The sequence below is a fragment of the Micromys minutus genome (genome assembly GCF_963924665.1).
Source record: "Micromys minutus genome assembly, chromosome: 9".
Lineage (NCBI taxonomy): Eukaryota > Metazoa > Chordata > Mammalia > Rodentia > Muridae > Micromys > Micromys minutus.
The window spans coordinates 21,636,932-21,655,860 of NC_137978.1; the positions used below are offsets into that span (position 1 = coordinate 21,636,932).

General features: G+C 39.7%; 1 pseudogene across 1 annotated transcript; it reads right to left on the reverse strand.

Moving 5' to 3' along the window:
• Positions 1-16,812: 16,812 nt before the first annotated feature.
• LOC308424235 (pyruvate kinase PKM-like) lies at positions 16,813-18,508 on the reverse strand (annotated as a pseudogene). The gene has a single exon. The product of its transcript is annotated as a pyruvate kinase PKM-like (transcript).
• Positions 18,509-18,929: the final 421 nt, after the last annotated feature.

Below are 18,929 nucleotides of genomic sequence, written 5' to 3' on the forward strand. Positions count from 1 at the left end.
TTCTATTTTGTGCATGTGGTCCTTGAACATTCAGAGTATGCATACTGCTGAACTCCAACCCAGCACGCAGGTACATGGTTCAAATAACTTGAGGCAGGAATTTATCAATGGCATCACAAAGGACTCTGATCAGAATTGCTCCAACTACACATCACACTGCTTATTTCCCTTAGGCACCCTCCATTTCCTTACCACATTCCTTTCCCTGGTACCTCTGTAACTGATCTTGCATCCCCTCTTCTCTTCTTGGAGATTTTGTTCGTAGCTTGGGACTAAACTCCTGGGACTAAATGGGAGACAAATATGTTAGTCATAGTCCAATACACACTGTGCAGTCTTCAGTCCTGCAGTCCTGCTCTGTGCTCAAGTTTTCTCAGGAAATATGCAAGTTTCTTCCCCTGCATGTATTTAGTGTGACTCTCTGGTAACTGTAGTCAGCAGCTATTACAACAGGGCTCTCAGGTCCCCAAAGCCTAAAATGAGGAGAGCTGGAAATACCAAAATATGTTATTTTATATTTCATCTGTTACGAAAATTGAAATAATGTTCACAATTTGAATAACTGTAAACTACATAATGTAATAATTTATACTTTTCTATCTCAGGAAACATTTCCCTGAACATAAAGTGAATATTACCTATACTACTATGTATTACATATTAGAAGTATGTCTCCAATAATAAATTACTACTGTGTGCTTTATATCCTGTAAGAACTGTATAGTAATGGCTATTTCAGGCTAAATAACATCGAGGTAAGATATTTGACTCATCACTTGTGAATTTACATGTGGAGAATATCAAGTCTTGTATGCAAACAAAGGTAATGTAAAATTAAGGGATACATTGATTGGGGAGTAGAGAGTTGTTAATATGCTTGTCTGTCTGTCTGTCTGTCTGTTTTTTGAGAAAGAATTCTTTAGGTAGCACTGGCTGTCTTAGAACTGTTTTCAAAAACCAGACTGGCCACAAGTCCAAAAATCTGTTAATCTCCATGCTTGCGTGGAGACAAAAGGACTGTGTCAGCACATCTGTCTGATTGCTAAGCTGTTTTACAGAGAACAGTATTGGAAAACAACACACAGTAAGTCAGAATAATTGGAAAAATATTATATAAAAGCAAATGCTGAAAGAGACAAAACACAAAGACCAGCAAAAGAAAATGTGAGATTCTGAAATCAACATAATTAGCTCAGAGAGGGGAATTCTTATGCTAGGAAATTTTAACCAAACAAAGGACCATATAGTATCTTGCTTTGCAAAATGTTCAAATAAAATGGTGACAGGTAAACCATCAAAACTTTGAAAAAAAAAAACCCAACATAAACTTAATTCTGAGTGGGAAAATGAACTTATGAATAAGCACCTTACCTTGTCTTCATCTTCTTTTAATAAGTAACAGGAATTCCAGGTGTCAGATCTGCTGGAGTTACTTCACAGAAAAAAGCATACATCAGACATGGTTGAGTGCACTTCTTAAAGATAATGCTGTACACTTGGCTACTTTGTGTTTAATGAGGTTGTTTACTGATGTTATTTCACTTCTGGCTTTAATGAGTTGTTGGTGATTCTGCTCACCTTCTCCCAAACTATGAAATACTTAGCAAATCCTCACTCACAGGTCTAGTGCACAGAAGGGCAGAATGTACTGACCTAACTTAAGAATAAAACATCTGAAAAACCACAATCACATAGGCTGCACTGATGTCCAGTTGATGACTCACATCATTTTTGCCTTGAACTGAAACAGGTCTGGGAATGAGACACAAGGCAGAGACATGTGCCACCCTCTTCCTGGTACAAGATTAAGCTGTGCAACTCAGAATAACCATCCTCATTCTCAGTTCTGACATGCATATGAAAAGAACACATGGGTTCACCTTGTCCAAAATGGTACAGGGAGTCCCATGAAACAGTTGTATTTTTTCCAAGATAAAATGTACAAAATTTACAGAATAACTGGCTATGTTAAGTCCCAGATGGTGGGGGAGGGGATGCATGTAAAATTTCCAACTGGCATTCAGCTTTTTCATATAGGTCCTAGGTGTTCAGGGCCACATGAATTAAGAAACACTAGAATCTTTCTGTTTTTGCAAGGCAGTGGAAAGTGTGACAGAGAAGCAAAGTCCTGCTGACCTTTACCTATGTTTATCTAAAGGTTTTCACATTTAAATTCTCAACCTATACAACCTATAAAGACACAGATGCTTAAGATGAAGATAGGCTCAATGACCAGGAAGATCTGTCTGTCTGTCTTTTTGATTGTCTCCCTCTCTTCCTCCCCCCCTCCCTTCCTTCCTCCCTCCCTTCCTCCCTCCCTCCCTTCCTCCCTCCTTCTCTCTCTCCCTTCCTCCCTCTCTCCCTCCCTCTCTCTTTCCCTCTCTGTCTTTTCTCTATGTCTCTCTGTGTGGGTTTGTATACATGTGTGTGTCTGTTTGTAGTATGTGCACATGTGATTGTGTAAGGGTATTTGTGCACGTATATGTAGATGAATGTGTGTGTGTGTGTGTGTGTGTGTGTGTGTGTGTGTGATGATAGATTTGGGTTTTGTGTTTTTTTATGTATCCCTTCCTGAGCATGTTCTAGTACTAATTCAGGCAGACCAAAATCTTACGTTAAACCCCGTTTCCCAAGTTTATGAGTGTTGAGAATGATTAAAAATTTGCCATCAAACCAAGGTAAAGAAAAATCTTTAAAGAAGACAGTTACTGAAGAGAATTTTTTTTTTCAAAATGGACTTTCATTTACTATGGCATTTTAAAAGGAAACAGATATAACATGCAGAGATAAATAAATGGTTAAGCTGTTCATTTTAAATCAAATATTAAAGTATAGACTTCCAAATCTATGCCAAAACTCTGATATTAGAAATCTTCATCTAATATTAACAATAAGCAAGATCATATCATGAATGGGCATCTTTAGTGCATATGAAAAATTACTAATAAATCTCTCTATACACTTTTTAATTTGGATAATTGCTTCTCTGTCTATTTCAACTGTGTGTTGATATCCTAATTAGCATGTACTGTTGTCCTTCATATCATTGTCATGAATCAGGCTGGAGTGGTTGTACCCATTACAGAATACCACAAAGACAGAAAAATCACAGAATTAGAAACTTTACCTGTCCAGTTTATCACCTTCCAGTGTCTGGACTCTTTGGTCTAGTAAAACCTTTTTCAGGTTGTTATTGTTGTTTTTCCTAAGTTCCAGAGTGAGTGGTGTAAAACTTTCCTGTAGAAAAACAATATTTTATAACTCCGAGAACTGGATATCTCTTATGACAATGGAAAATCACATGGACGACTTGATGGAACTCACTTACTTAGTCTGAGGATCAGTGAGAGACAGCCTTGTCCTTCTCACCCCACTTCCTGCTCTCACATGTCCTCCTCTCTCCTTTGCACAGCCTCTTTCTTCCTAGTGAGAGCTGCCTGCAAACCCTGTCCTCCTGACACTCATTTGAGGGTCAAAATGTCACCTGAGCTTGGCTTCTACCCTAACACTACCTTGGTATTTGAGTCATGTGATTGCTCCCTAGTGAACCAAACTCTTGAGGATGGAGCCCTGTCTTTTACCTCTAACACCCCAAATATTAAAGAGTAGTAGAAATGTTTTCAGTATTTTTTTTGAGTGTTGAATTAAATTGCATCTCTTGGAGAGGGTTTAATTCTTCATATTACAAACAATATTTACTGTATCAGAATGTTATTCCTCATGTGAACACCATGTTCATCTGTTAGAGAAATGTTATCACCCCGAACATAATAAGTCCAGTTTGGAAGAAATTCCAAGACATGTGTAATCTTTCCTACATAGTGCTTTTGGGACAAGAATATACTACTTCAGTGACTCATCACTGACAGCATTACAGAAGCTCTGCATTCTCACCAAGCTATGGAAGCAACTCTGCATACTCTACTTGTGGCATTAGTATATGGCAGACAGTAATTGATTTACTAAGGCACAGGTTGTAAACTAAATGACAGTTATCAAATGTACTCTGACGGCTTATGAACAATGGATCTACGTGTGCATCACCTATGATGAAGGTTTTCTTCTGCTGCTTGCACTTTGTGATTTTGGTTTTCTGATACATGCTCCACACTGAGATTTGGGCTGTTGCTGCTTGCACCACACTATGATTTCATTTCTTTTTTCTTTTTTTCTGAGTGCACCACACTGTTAATCATGATTGACTTTGTGCTTATAAGCATTTTTGGTGACCTTTGATGAAAATTAATACTAAGAATAACTTACCTAAACTTTTAAACTTATCTTAAGTGAAGGAGTGTCTTGTCTGTATGGATATCTGTGTTTGGATGCTGGCGCTTGACACTTGTGCCTCAGGAAAAACAGACAGAGCTCAAAACTGTTGAGACATGTCTCTATCTTCAGTAACTGATGAGTTTTAATATAAAAAGTATCCTTCATTAATTTTTATCACTTCACTTATTGGTTTTCATGTTTTCCCCTTTTTATCATTTTTATTGAATATTTTTGTATTTACATTTCAAATGTTATTCCTTTTTCTCCCTTGCTTCTTCCCTTGCTTCAATACCAATGCTCCAACTCCCAATAATCCTCTCCCACCTCAGTGCCTTGGTATTTATTCCTTTACACTGAGAAAATGAGCCTTCACTGGACCAAAGCCATTTTCTTCCACTGATGCCAGACATTGATATCCTCCGCTACATATGTAACTGGAGCCATGGGTCTCTCCATGTGTACACATTGGTCGGTGTTTTACTCCCTTGGGGTTCTGGAAGTTTTGTTTGGTTGATATTGTTGTTCTTCCCATGGGGTTGCAAACCCTTTCAGCTCCTTAAGTCCTTTCTCTAGCTCCTCCATTGGGGTTTCCATGCACAGTCCAATGGTTAGCTGCAAGCATCCTCCTCTGTATCAGTATGGCTCTGGCAGAGTCTCTAAAGAGGCATCCATATCAGGCTACTGCCAGTATGCACTTCTTGGCACCAGCAATAGTGACTGATTTTGGTGGCAGCATATGGGATAGAGCCCAAAGTGAAGCAGACTCTGGATGATCTTTTCTTCAGTTCCTGTTCCTCCTTTTGTCCCTATATATCCACCCATGAGCATTGTGTTCTCCATTCTAAGAATGACTGAGGCATCTGCATTCTGATCTTTCTTATTTTTAGTTTCATGAGGTCTGTGAATTGTTTCTTAGGTATTCAGAGCTTTTGAAGCTACTAGTGTTTGGGTTCTTTCCAACTTCTGGCTACTATAAATAAAGCTGCTATGAATATAGTTGGAGCATGTGTCCTTGTCATATGTTGGAGTGTCTTCTGGGTATCTGCCCAGGAGTGCTATAGTTGGGTCCTGAGGTAGTACTATGTCCAACTTTCTGAGGAACCGCCAGTCTGAGTCCTAGAGTGGTTGTACCAGCTTGCAATCCCACAAACAATGGAGGAGTGTTCCCCTTTCTCCATGTCTTAGCTAGCAATTATTAGCAATTATTATTCTTAAAAAAGCCCATACTCAAGAGAACTGAAATATCTGCATGAAATGGACAATTTTCTAGACAGATACATGGTGTCAAAGATAAATCAGGATCATAAAAACCATCTAAAAATAACCACTAAAGAAATAGAAGCAGTCATCAAAAGTCTTCCAAAAAAAAAAAAAAAAAAAAAAATGCCCAGGACCAGATGGGCTCAGTGCAAAATTCTATTAGAACTTTATAGAAAACCTAATTACAATATTCTCCAAACTATTTCACAAAAACGAAACAGAGAGAACACTACACAAATCATTCTTTGAATCCACAATTATGCTCATACCTAAACCAAACAAAGACCCTACAAAGAAAGAAAACTTCAGACCAAATTTCCTCATGAACATCAATGCAAAAATACTCAATAAAATTCATGCAAACCAAATCCAAAAACACATTAAAACAATCATTCACCATGACCATGTAGATTTAATGCCAGGGAAGCAGGGATGGTTCAAATGTACAGAAATCCATAAACCTAATCCACTATATAAAGAATCTCAAAAAAGAAAACCCCCTTGATCATCTCATTAGATGCTGAAAAACATTTGATAAAATTCAACACCCCTTTATGTTAAAAGTCTTGGAAAGATCAAGAACTCAATGCCCATACCTAAACATAGTCAAAGCAATATACAGCAAACCAGTAGCCAACATAAAAATAAATGGTGAGAAACTGGAACCAAACCCATTAAAATCAGGGACAAGACAAGGCTGCTCACTCACCCTTACCTATTCAATATAGTACTGGAAGTCCTGGCCAGATTAATTAGATAAGAAAAGGATGTCAAAGGGATAAAAATCAGAAAAGAAGTCAAATTATTACTGTTTGCACATAATATGATAGTATACTTAAGTGACCACAAAAATTTTACCTGAGAACTCCTACAGCTGATAAACAAGTTCAGCAAAGTGGCTGGATATAAAATTTACTCAAACAAATCAGTAGACTTTCTCAACTCAAAGGATAAACAGGCTGAGAAAGAAATTAGGGAATTGACACTCTTCAAAATCATCATCAATAATATAAAATACCTTGGTGTGGCCCTAACAAAGCAAGTGAAAGACCTGTATGACAAAAACCATGGCTCTGAAGGTAGACATTAAAGAAGATCTCAAAAGATGGAAAGATCTCTCATGCTCATGGATTGAAAGAATCAACATAGTAAAAATGGTCATTTGCCTAGAGTAATCTACAGATTGAAAGCAATTCCTATCAAAATTCTTCATAGAGTTAAAAAGAACAATTCTTAAATTTATTTGGAATAACAAAAAGCTCATATAGTGAAAACTATTTTCAACAATAAAAGAACTTTTGGGGGAATCACCATCCCTGACCTCAAGCTGTATTAGAGATCAATCATGATAATAACTTAGTAGTATTGGTACAGAGAAAGGCAGGTGGATCAATGGAATAGAATTGAAGACCGAGAAGTAAACCTACACACCTATGATCATTTGATCTTTGACAAAGGAGCTAAAAATATCCCATGGGAAAAGGATAGCATCTTTAATAATAGGTACTGATTCAATTTTTAGGTCAGAATGTAGAAGAATGCAAATAGATCCATTCTTATCTCTATGAATGGAGCTCAATCCAAGTGGATAAAGGACCTCTACATAAAACCAGGTACACTGAAATTAATAGAAGAGAAAGTGGGGGAAGTGCTTGGAACACATAGGTACAGGGGAAAATTCCTAAACAGAACACCGATGGTGTATGCTCTAACATCAAGAATTGACAAATGGAACCTCATAAAATTGCAAAGCTTCTGTAAGGCAAAGGACACTGTCAGTAGGACAAAACAGCAATCAACAGATTAGGAGAAGATGTTTACCAACCCTACATCCCATAGAGGGGTAATATTCAATATATAAGAACTCAGGAAGTTAGACTCCAGAGAATCAAATAACCCTATTAAAAATGGGGTACAGAGCTAAACAAAGAATTCTCAACTGAGGAATATCAAATGGCTAAGAAGCACATAAAGAAAGGTTAACCATCCTTAGTCATCAGGGAAATGCAAATCAAATTAACCCTGAGATTCACACCAGTCAGAATGGCTAAGATCAGTTTTCATGATTTTCATTCAGAAAAAATTAATTTATAGGCCTGCAGAGGTGCTCCATGGGTAAGAGAATTAAATGCTTTTCTGGGAGTAACTACCTTGGTTTCCAGCCTTCAAGTCAGGCACAGCACAAATACCTCTAACTCTAGTTCCCACTTCAGGCCCCTCAGGAACATACAGACCACTGTAACATAGACAGGCACACACATGCACACAAAGAAAAATGAAGCTTTAAAAGGAAAACTTACTTTATATAAGATTTGACTGTATCCTTACATGACACTGATCCTTATACAATTCTTTCCGATAAAAAAAAAAAGAAGGCACCTACTACAGATAAGCGGCCAGTGCTGTCAATCAGCTTTGTGAATAATTATGCTTGTACCCATGGACATGTGTTAGTAGAGAACACAGCCCAAGAATGAAGTCATGAGAGAATTCTGGGTGCTTGTGGGAAAACTCCATAAAAAGAGGCAAGAGTGTTGTGACCTCACTCACTCTTTTGCAAACACAGAATCATTCTTGGATTGTGTCATATGCTTCTCCTGATGTTGTAGATCTGAATAAGTTTACTTCTCCTGCTCTTTGGTAAAACATGTGTTTTGCCATGTGTAGTTTGTTCTTGTTATTGAACACCACAGTCATAGTATTCTTAACCTCAGGAGTATAAATCACCTGATGATTTGAATGAAGTTATCTGTTGCGTGAGACATTATTCAGCCTTGTTTTTATACTGTTGTCTTCAGCAGTAACATGTTTGATGTGCTTTTTTTTTTTTTTTTTTTTTTTTTTTTTTTTTTTTTTTTTTTTTGGCAAAGGTAACATTTAATGTAGAACTTATTCCTGCTTTTTCCAGTTCAAGAAACAGTAAGGAAAATTGTGGTTGAGGAATGTAAGAGCCTGTGAACAGGAACGAATACACTGAAATGCTACCTTCTCAACCAACATGGTTGCTAATGTTAAGAACTCATTGCAGCTATGGTTAACTAGATCCAAGTTTTGAGAGTAAAAGTAGTTAGAGTTGTAGAAAGTGCGGAGGAATGGCTCATAAGGCTCCACCCTTTTCTGAGGAGAAACTGGTAGTTGGTGGTTACTGATGAAGGATTAATCTTTTTGTCCTTGGGTGTGTAGATACTGAGAAGCTGTTCATGATTGAAGAGATGGCCACACATCAATAAATATAAGATCAGCAGTAATTAGACTCAGGAGGATAATTAGAAATGAAAGGAACATGGAGGAAAAGAAGGAGGGAGAGGAAAAAGGAGGCATGAAATTAGAAAGGCAACATGTTGTTAGGGTATGTTAGATGTGGAGAATGAGATTATGTGCCTAAAGTAAATATCCACAAGTGTGAGATTCTTAAATAAAACTCACATAATCTTTATAGTTATAACAGGCTAAGGAGAATATGCCCACATTTGTGTGTGTGTGTGTGTGTGTGTGTGTGTGTGTGTGTGTGTGTGTGTGTGTGTCAGCCTGGATAGACAGCTCCATTGGTAGCGGTTGTTGACACCAAACCTAATAACTGGAGTTCATTCCCTGGAACACACAGAGTGTGAGGAGAGCCCCACAATCTTTTGTCTGACTTCGGTGTGCACTGGGGCAATTGCATGACAAGACACACACCAATGACAAGACACACAATTGATTAACTAAATCTCGTTTTTAAAATGTATCATTTTTAATCGTCAAATTTATTCATGGGTTCACTTGAGTACATTATCATTTTGCCTGCATGTATGTCTATGGAGTGGATATTCCTCCTCTTGCTCAGGAGATAGTTCTCATGGGAGCTGAAATATTCCTACACAACCCCACTTGAAAAAATAAAACAGACTTACCAAACTTGTACCATCCAAGATTACCGGAGGCTGTTCTGATTCTTCTGTTTCACGTTCTCTTTTAACATTTAGCTGCAGATCCTCACGTTTCAGTCTAAAAACCACATTTTAAAATAATTATTCTCACAGATCAATTAAAAAGAACAGAGCTTCTGAAATATATAAATACTTTTCTAAAATCATTCAAGTGAAGAGATTGATACCCACCATTTTTCTAGCTGTGCTGTGTTAATCACATAGCATGTTTTGAGAGAAGATTAAAAGTACGCATTTCTATTTTGTGCATGTGGTCCTTGAACATTCAGAGCATGCATACTGCTGAACTCCAACCCAGAATGCAGGTACATAGTTCAAATAACTTGAGGCAGGAATTTATCAATGGCATCACAAAGGACTCTGATCAGAATTGCTCCAACTACACATCACACTGCTTATTTCCCTTAGGCACCCTCCATTTCCTCACCACATTCCTTTCCCTGGTACCTCTGTAACTGATCTTGCATCCCCTCTTCTCTTCTTGGAGATTTTGTTCGTAGCTTGGGACTAAACTCCTGGGACTAAATGGGAGACAAATATGTTAGTCATAGTCCAATACACACTGTGCAGTCTTCAGTCCTGCAGTCCTGCTCTGTGCTCAAGTTTTCTCAGGAAATATGCAAGTTTCTTCCCCTGCATGTATTTAGTGTGACTCTCTGGTAACTGTAGTCAGCAGCTATTACAATAGGGCTCTCAGGGCCCTAATGCCTAAAATGAGGAGAGCTGGAAATACCAAAATATGTTATTTTATATTTTATCTGTTACGGAAATTGAAATAATATGCACAATTTGAATAACTGTAAACTACATAATGTAATAATTTATACTTTTCTATCTCAGGAAACATTTCCCTGAATATAAAGTGAATATTACCCATATTAGTATATAATGCATATTAGATGTATGTCTCTGATAATAAATTACTACTGTGTGTTTTATAAATTATATCTTGTAAGAACTGTATAGTAATGACTATTTCAGGCTAAATAATATCAAGGTAAGATTTTCCTCTCATCATTTGTGAATCTACAAATGGATAATATCTACTCTTGAATACAAATAACGAAGGTAATGTAAAATTAAGAGATACATTGTTTGTGCATTAGAGAGCTGTTTGTATGGTTGTCTGTCTGTCTGTCTGTCTGACTGTCTGTTTGAGACAAGGTATCTTTGTCCAGCCGTGGCTGTCCTAGAACTGTCTTCATAAACCAGGATGGCCTCAAGTTAAAAAATTTGTTAATCTCCATGCCTGTGTGTTTAGATAAAAGGGCTGTGTCAGCACATCTGCCTGAAAGCTAAGCTGTTTTACAAAGGAAAGTATTGAAAAATAACACACAAGAAGTCAGAATAATCAGAGAAATTTCCAGCCATAGAAGCAGTGATGCACAATTTCAACTTTGTAAATAAATAAAAAATAAGGCTAGATTAGTAAATGCTGAATGAGACAAACACAAGGACCAGCACAAGGAAAGGTGAGGTTCTGAAATCAACATAATCAGCGCAGAGAGTGAAAATCGTATGCCAGGAAATTATATCCAACCAAAGGACCATCTATTACCTTGCTTTGCAAATGTCCAAATAAAATGTCGACAGGTAAGCCATTGAAACTTTGAAAGAAACACACAAAACCAATTTGAGCAGGAAAATGAACTTATGAACAAGCACTTTACCTTGTCTTCATCTTCTTTTGATAAGTAACAGGAATTCCAGGTGTCAGATCTGCTGGAGTCACTTCACAAGGAAACGCATACAACAGACATGGTTGAGTGCTCTTCTTAAAGATAATGCACTGAACTTGGCTACCTTGTGTTAAATGCAGTGGTTTACTGATGTTATTTCACTTCTGGCTTTAATGAGCTGTTGGTGATTCTGCTTACCTTCTCCCAAACTATGAAATACTTAGCAAATCCTCACTCACAGGTCTAGTGCACAGAAGGACAGAATGTACTGACCTAACTTAAGAATAAAACATCTGAAAAACCACAATCACATAGGCTGCACTGATGTCCAGTTGATAACTCACATCATTTTTTGCCTTGAACTGAAACAGGTCTGGGAATGAGACACAAGGCAGAGACATGTGCCACCCTCTTCCTGGTACAAGACTAAGCTGTGCAACTCAGAATAACCATCCTCATTCTCAGTTCGGACATGCATATGAAAAGAACACATGGGTTCACCTTGTCCAAAATGGTACAGGGAGTCCCATGAAACAGTTGTATTTTTGCCAAGATAAAATGTACAAAATTTACAGAATAACTGGCTATGTTAAGTTCTGGGAGAAGTCCTAGATGGTGGGGGGGGGGGGAATGCATGTAAAATTTCCAACTGGCATTCAGCTTTTTCATATAGGTCCTAGGTGTTCAGGGCCACATGAATTAAGAAACACTAGAACCTTTCTGTTTGTGCAAGGCAGTGGAAAGTGTGACAGAGAAGCAAAGTCCTGCTGACCTTTACCTATGTTTATCTAAAGGTTTTCACATTTAAATTCTCAACCTATACAACCTATAAAGACACAGATGCTTAAGATGAAGATAGGCTCAATACCAGAAGGATCTCTCTCTGTCTCTCTTTCTCTTTCTCTCTCTCTCTCTCTCTCTCTCTCTCTCTCTCTCTCTCTCTCTCTCTCTGTTGCTCTCTCTCTGTGTTTGTATACCTGTGTGTGTGTGTCATGTGAATTTTTGAGAGTGTAAGTGTATTTGTGCACATATATATAGAGAAGTGAGTTTGTGTGTGTGTGTGTGTGTGTGTGTGTGTGTGTGTGTGATGATCAATTTGGGTTTTTATGCATCCCTTCCTGAGCCCATCCTAGTACTAATTCAGGTTGACCAAAATCTTAAGTCAAACCCCATTTCCCAAGTTTATGAGTATTGAAAATTTTTAGGGATTTGCCATTAAACAAAGGTAAAGAAAAATGTTTAATGAAGACAATCACTGAAGAGAAATTTTGAATTTTATTTACTATGGCATTTTAAAAGGAAACAGATATAACATGTAGAGATAAAAAAGAAATGGTTAAGCTTTTTTGTTCATTTTACATCAAATACTAAAGCAAATACTCCAATTCTATGCTTAAAAAACTCTGATATTAGAAATCTTCAGCTAATATTAACAATAAATAAAATCAGATTATGAATGGAAATTTTTAACCATATTCAAAATTACCTATAAATTTGCCAACAAATTTTTTAATTTCATAATTGCTTCTCGGTTTTTGTCAACTGTGTGTTGATATCCTAATTAGCATGTATAATTGTTCTTCATATTAATGTCATGGATCAGGCTGGAGGGATTGTACCCATTATAGAATTCAACAAAAACAAAAATAACAAAATTAGAAACTTTACCTGTCCGATTTTTTAGCTCCCATGATCTGGGTTCTCTGGTCTACTAAAAACTTTGCCAGACTTTTGTTGTTTTTTAATAGAGCCAAAATAAGTGGTGTAAAGCTATCCTGTGGAAAAACAATATTTTATAACTCTGAGAACTGGATATCTCTCAAAATATAAAAATCACATGGAGGACTTGATGGAGCTCACTTACTTAGTCTGAGGGTCAGTGAGCCCTGGCCTTGCCCTTCTCACCCCACAGTGCTCTCACATGTCCCCCTCTTTCCTTTGTACAGCCTCTTTCTCCCTGCTGAGAGCTGCCTGAAAACCCTGTCCTCCTGACACTCACCTGAGGGTCAAAATGTCACCTAAGCTTGGCTTCTACCCTAACACTACCTTGGTATTTGAGTCATGTGATTGCTCCCTAGTAGATTAAAGCTTCTTCTTTTTTTTTTTCTTGGAGTTTAAATTTTTATTACACTCCAGATTTTATTCCCTTCCACCCCTCCCAGTCCACTCTCTGACTGATCCACATCCCATACCTCCTCCCTGCTCCCCGGTCTCCACAAGGATATACCCACCACCCCAATCCACCAGACCTTTAAACTCCACAGGGGCCTCCAATCTCTTGAGGGTTAGGTGCATCTTCTCTGACTGAACTCAGACCCTCGGTTGTATATGTATTGGGTGGGGACTTTAAATCATTTATGCACACACACACACACACACACACACACACACACTTGCACACACACATGCATACACACACACACACACACACACACACACACACACACACACACACATGAGACATTGGCTCTTTATCTCATTTTGGTTGGTCTAGAACTTATTATGTAGACCAGGCTGGCTTTGAACTCATAGAGATCTGCCAGTCTTCACTCTTGTTTTCCCCATTTAATCAATTTTATTCAAAGAATAAATAAATACAAAATACTCGTTTGGCCAGCATCCATCACTAAGGAGAATGTGTAACTGTTAATACTTAATCCATATTTCAAACATACCAAAGACATGCTTACACAGATCCAAAGTAATACAAATCTGAGAAATATAGAAATATGTCAAACAACAGAATCACAGCCCATTAAGGCACTTAAAAATTAAAATACAAACTTTTGAGACATTTTACTCTCATTCGCTATCCCAATAGAACTAATTTTCATAATTTATTTATTTTTTTATTTTAGATTAAAGCTTCTTGAGAATGGAGCTCTGACTTTTACCTCTAACACCCTAATTTAAACCATAGAAAGCTTCTTCATTATTTCCTTTAGGAGATGAGTTAATTTGCATATCTAGGAGAGGGTTTAATCCTTCATTTTACAAACAAGATTTACTGTACCAGAACACCATACCTCATCTGAACACCATGTTTATCTCATAGAGAAATATTGCCACCCTGAGCACAGTAAATCCTGTATGTAAGAAATTCCATGACATGTGTAATCTTTCCCACATGGTGTTTTTGTGGCAAACATACAGAATTTCAATGATAGCATTTCAGAAACGTGCATTCAGACCAGGCTATGGCAGCAACTGTTTGGACTCTACCTATGGTATTAGGAACCCATGGCAGGCACCCAGATGACTCACTGAAACACAGGCTGCGAACTAAATGACACAGGAATCTAATGTACTGTGACAGATTGTGAGCAATATACTCTAATAGCTTATGAGCAATATTTTATGATAACTTATGTACAATGAATTTGTACAATTTTTCTACCCATAAGAAGACGAATCTCTTATCTTTAAGAATTCTGAATGCATCTGATACACATCTTAAAATCCATTTTTAGGCCAATTCCTTTCTCATTACTACTTAAGGTTATTTTTTAAGCAAAATATAGATCAGATACTAAAATGCAACTGTTTATTAATACAAAGTCTGATAATCATCCATGTGGGTCATTCTAGAACAAGGAAAAACCACTAACTGACTGATATGTAATTCATAACTTTAGTCCCAGCATTTGGGAGGCAGAGACACAGTACCAGAAATTACTAAAGTACTAATTTACTAAAAAACTAAACTATAGACTTCCAAATCTATGCTTAAAAATCTTTAGCTAATATTAACAATAAACAAAATCAGATTATGAATGGAAATCTTTGACCCACATTGAAAATTACCTATGAATTTATCTATACAGAGAGAGACAAGCAGACAGGCATTCAAGCAGACAGACAGAAAGACAGACAAAGGAGATAGAGACAAACAGGAACTGAGCTGCTTGCATGTTTAATGCACAATGCTGAACAAAAGATACTTTTCTTTGCAATAAGCATCAGCCTCTCATCAGGTTTACAGATATGCAAACAGAATGTGAGTACTCAAGAGAGGAAATTGTTAAAATATGGACCTCTAAGACTTAAAATAAAATACCATTTGTAAGATTATAAATTACACAACAGTCTTATCAAATAGTATACTCTTAAACCTATCACTGTTTTCAAAATGCAAATAAGTCATTGTAAACTAAACCCAGTGTAAATAATCTGAAATTCAAAGCTGAGTGGTCTCTACCTCATTCCGTATACTGATGTCGGCATGATGTGACAGCAGTTTGGCTGCCATCGAGGTGTTGTTATGCCAAATGGCATAGTGTAGTGCCGTGTTCCCATTGTTGTCCATAGCATTTGGATCAGCACCATGTTCTAATAAAATGGCCGCACATTCTTCATGTTCATACTGTGAAGCCTGTGGGTATTACATCAAGAAGTAGGTGGAAAGATGAGAAGTACGAAAGTTTCATAGATTTTACCAATTATTTGCATTTAGCTGAGATCATGTCTATGCCCAGAAGTCCCATCAAATATGTGTCACACTGAAAATGTTTGGTGCTGTTTACCTTAATAAGTGCTGTGCTGTTGTCACTGTCACGGGGATCAATGTCACAATTCCACTCTATAAGGAGGGCAACGACATCAGGATGGCCATGTGCACAGGCATAGTGCAAGATAGTTCTGTGAGAAGAAAGGCTTTTTAAGAATTTTTACAAAACTAAGTCAAGACCACGCGATTATTTATTTAACTGTAAACATTGTGAGCATGTACGTAAATTTCCTCTGATATAGAGACAATATTTATCAGCTTATTGCACATAACTCATTAAGTTAGGGCAACCAATTCAGAGTTCTTTTTTGTTTTTGTTTGTTTTGTTTTGGTTTTTTTTGTTTGTTTGTTTTTGCTTGCAATGTTAAAAAAACATGGAACACACAATCCTGCATGGGTGACAAGGATGCCACCACTGAGCAGAATGTTCATTGTGTTGGTTAGGTGTCCTTTACTGTGATGAAATAAAGACACCTACAGAGGGTAATAAGAAATGGCCCTGATAGAATCTTTAAGCATCACTCTGAAGCTTCCCAAGCCAGACACCCATCCACTGCATTACCCTCCACATTCTTATCTACCAGGCTCTTACAGAACAGCTCACCAAGCACTGAACACTCAATTGCTTCTCTTTCTTTCTTTTTCTTTTGCTTCAGCTGCTGTTTATTGACATTCAGGTGGGCACTATAGCAACAGGCCTGGAGACGCTGCAGAGGACAAGGTGGAGAGCGTAGTGTCTGCAGTGACAGCAGTGGATGCACAAGGAGGAGGAGAGGGGAGGACAAAGCTGTCGCTGTTGGGAACCCAAGTCAGGGCCAGGGCCAAGTCATCTACATGAAACCCTGGGCCCCACGCCCTCAGCCCCTACTCTTGCCTCCCGACTCCAGGCTAGGGCTGGAAATTCTCTGGACAACTTTCTACAGGAGCAAAGTACAGAGATGCTGCTGCCCTTCTGTGACAGTCAGAGGGTTTCCACCAGCGTTCCTCCTTTACCCCTGGCGTAGGGAGGGCCTTGCCAAACAGCTTGACTCTATTGCATATTTCACAGGTATTAACTTCTCCTGGCGTCCCAGCCCACCAGCGCCACATCATGGCTCAGAGTGAGCACTACAAGCATTGCTAGCCTAATGGAGAGGATAGGCGAAGGAAAGGGACAAGCGCTAGAAGAGGGGCTCCAGAGGATCCTCAAGGTACAGGCACTACACGCACGGTGTTGGTGAAGCCAGAGCCAGGGCGCCACCCGGTCAGCACAATGACCACATCTCCCTTCTTGAAGAAGCCTCAGGCCTTGCCAACATTCATGGCCAAGTTTACACGGAGGTCAACATCCTCAGCCCAGGCAACCTGTACGGCATCCTTACACAGCACAGGGAAAATGCCACGGTACAGATTGGCCTGGCGAGCCTGGGGATTGCACGTCACAGCAATGATAGGGGCACGAGGGCGGTGCCTGGCCACTTGATGAGCACTCCTGCCAGACTTGGTGAGCACGATAATGGCCCCGCTGCAGCACTTGAAGGAAGCCTCCACGGCGCCCACGGGCGGCAGCTTCTGTGCGGTCGCTGGTAATGGGCGCCAGGCGGCGGAGTTCCTCGAATAATTACAAGTGGTGGATGGCGGCCTCTGCCTCTCGGGCAATCAGGTGCTGCATGCGAACAGCCTCCAGAGGGTAGTCCCCTTTGGCTGTCTCTCCAAACAGCATGATGCAGTCTGCTCCATCTAGGACTGCATTGGCCACACGGCTGCCTTCAGCACGGGTGTGGGGCGTGGCTTTTTGATCATACTCTCCAGCGTCTGTGTGGCACAGATGACAGGCTTCCCAGCTCGGTTGCATCGTCCGATCATCATCTTCTGAGCCAGGAAGACCTTCTCCGCGGGAATCTCAATGCCCAGGTCACCTCGAGCCACCATGATCCCATCACTCGCCTCCAAAATCTCATCAAACCTGCGGACACCTTCATGGTTCTCGATTTCTCTGATGATCTTGATGTTCTTGCCCTTCCCGCCCAGGACCTTCCGAACTTCGTGCACGTCGGCGGCCTTGCGGATGAAAGATGCGAACACCATGTCCACATCCTGCTCCACCCCAGACTTCAGGTCCTGGATGTCCTTCTCCGACACGGCGGGGAGGTCCACGGCAGCTCCAGGCAGGTTCACGCCCTTCTTGCTGCCCAGGGAGCCACCATTCTCCACCTCTGTCACCAGGTGGCCAGCACCTTTCTCCTTCACCTGCAGCGAGATGAGCCCATCATCCACGTAGATCTTGCTGCCCACCTCCACCGCCTTGCAGATGTTCTTATAGTCCAACCACAGGATGTTCTCGTCACACTTCTCCATGTAGGCGTTGTCCAGGGTGATCTTCAGAGTGGCTCCCTTCTTCAGCCCCACCTCTACAGTGCCGCTGCCCTTGATGAGTGTAGTCCGGATCTCAGGCCCCTTCGTGTCCAGAGCCTTGGCAAGCGGACGGTAGAGAATGGGGTGAGATGCAAAGCTCTCTCTGGCTGCACGAACATTCTTGATGGTCTCTGCATGGGACTCATAGGTTCCATGAGAGAAATTCAGCCGAGCCACATTCATTCCAGACTTAATCATCTCCTTCAGCATCTCCACAGACCGGGAAGCAGGGCCAATGGTATAAATGATGCCAGTGTTGCGGGCTGTGACGGGCGCGGAGTCAATGTCCAGGTGGCACATGTGTTCCAGGAAGGTGTCAGCCATGGCTGCGTGGAGCTGCTGGGTCTGAATGAAGGCAGTCCCTGCTTCGCTGTGTGGTTTCGGCATGGTTCCTGAGATCCTCGGGCGTACTTCGGATCCTGTTGCAATACTTAACGCGGAGGTCTATACAGTCAGGACGCGTCGCTGCTGTGCCCTCAATTGCTTTTCTTAAACAATATTCCATAATTCTTTTGTGATTCTCCCCCCCCCCCCATGGAAAACTCTATCATGGAAATGCCCCACTATGCTGGTACCAAGCTGTCTTAGTTAGGATTTCCATTGCTCTAATGAAACACCATGAACAAAGCAGCTTGAGGATGACTGGGTTTATTTCACTCTCAGTCCCAGATTAACAGTCCATCTCTGAAAGCAGTGACGACAGAAAGTCAACAGGGCAGGAACCTGGAGGCAAGAGCTGATCGTGGCAGGTCGTGGAGGCATGTTGCTTACTAGCTTGCTACTCACTTTTCTTTATTTTTTATTTGATATTTTCTTTATTTACATTTCAAATGTTATTTCCTTTTCCTGTTTCTCCTCCAGAAACCCCCTTTCTCATCCATGCCCCCC